Source organism: Galeopterus variegatus, unplaced genomic scaffold (assembly GCF_000696425.1).
Source record: "Galeopterus variegatus unplaced genomic scaffold, G_variegatus-3.0.2 Scaffold6246, whole genome shotgun sequence".
Classification (NCBI taxonomy): Eukaryota; Metazoa; Chordata; class Mammalia; order Dermoptera; family Cynocephalidae; genus Galeopterus; species Galeopterus variegatus.
This window is the reverse complement of record NW_007732357.1, coordinates 122,450-124,264: the sequence shown is the minus strand read 5'-3', so window position 1 is coordinate 124,264 and position 1,815 is coordinate 122,450. Positions and strand designations below refer to the sequence as shown.

At 37.7% G+C, this 1,815-nt stretch overlaps 1 protein-coding gene across 2 annotated transcripts in view; it reads left to right on the top strand.

Annotated features, from left to right (window-relative positions):
* The window catches only part of LOC103606049 (ubiquitin-conjugating enzyme E2 variant 3), a 35,425-nt gene that overhangs the window by 7,037 nt on the left and 26,573 nt on the right, over positions 1-1,815 (top strand). The window lies entirely within an intron of this gene.

The window sequence follows — 1,815 nt, the reverse complement described above, 5'->3', positions numbered from 1 at the left end:
AGTAAGAAGGCAGTATATGATTAACTGCCAAGAGAATGGTCCAGACAGTGAGGACTCTTGAAGTTGAGTGGAGAGACAGATTACTCTCAGCTGAGTACAACTGAGACCTATGATGGAACCTTTGGGACTGGGGAGATTTGGACTGGCAGAGAGGCATGGGAAATGAACCAATTGCTAAGTGACTAGATCTTAGAGATGGAAAGATGAGTAGGACACAAGCAATCCCTGCTCTCACAGAACTCATAGCATGTTTGATGTAGTAGTCAGTTAAGGAGATGTTTATTAAATACGTGGTAAGCGCAGGGAGAAACATTCTAGATGAAAAAAGTTTGAGCAAAAGCCAGTATCACGAAAATGAGACAAATATTCTGGGGAATGAATATAGACTAATTGAGCCTGAGCCGAAGGTTTATATAGGAGAGTTTTAAGAAGTACTGGCTTCTACACTAAAAGGAAGAGATTAAAAGGTTTGGGAGCTTGATGGGAAAATCTTATAGAGTAGGAAGGCTTTATTGTACTTTTGAAATTACCTTATACAGCTACTACTCTGTTTACTAATAAGTCAACCTTGAGGATAATGGCATTTCTATCATTCAAAATAGAGGGAGCTAAAGAAGAAAAAAATAATAATAATAATTCTGGTAAGACAGCTTGGGGCCAAATTGTAGAGTTGTAAATTGAACTCTTCACTGATGCTTAATAATACGGACAAGCCACCTAACATCTCCAGATACCAGTTTCCTCATCTTTATGTGGCTGTACGATAAGTTTCTAAAAATAACATAATGTTTAATAGCACTCTGAAGCCAGACTGGGGAGGCTTGAATTCTAGCTCTTCTACTTACAAGCTCTATGACTTTGGTGAGTTACTTAATTTTTCTGTGCCTCAGATTCCTCATTTATAAAGTGGGTATTATATTACCTCATTGTGTGTTGTGGATTAGACGAAATGACTAAATATATGGAAAGCTCTTAGAACAGTATTGGCACATGGGAAGTGGTATGAAGTATTAACTATATCCCTTCCAGTTCTAATGTCTTCGAGTTCTTGAGGTTTTGACTCATCACCAGGTATTTACTCTGAACCCTAGAACACAGGAATTACTTAAGAAGAAGTAATGAAGAACCATAATTAAAATCCGGGACTCAGTTTTTGGATCTTCTATCACCACAACTGTGTCAGAATATGAAGTATAACTGGATAATGCATTTCCCAATAGGCATGTTGCACAAGTGTTTCCTTCTGAAATTTGTTTAGAAGGATGGCCCTAGAGGCTTATTTAAGAATATAAATCCTGTACTCTACTCACTGTCTTCTAGGAGGCGAATGTTAATTTATGAATGTTGACTGGACTGATGCCATTCTAGTTACTTTATTATTTTTCTGTTGTTTCTGATGCTGATAACATCTGGCCACTGTTTTGGCATGTACTTACTGTCATACACAGTGTGCAGTAGAGAGTAATATAGTTGTAAAATAGCATACATTTGCTTTTCCTAAGTTATAACAGTTCCTTACCTGTAGGTCCCATTGAAAAGTTACCCAAGGACAACTGGGCTTCAGTATAAGAAAAAGTCAGTTGAAAATTAGTAAAGATATTTTATTTTTATTTAGAGATTTTCAAATCAGTTTTTTCTGCTTTAGAGTAGAATCCTTAATAGATAAAACACATAAAAGCAGCACTGCTCTTTTTAGAGAGGCCACAGTAAGTGGTCTGGAGCCATGCCTACCAGCCTTCTTCCCACTTCTTCCCCCTCCTCCTGGATGGTCTCTGTGTCACTTTCAAGGAACTCTAGGGTGCCTAAGCTCACAGT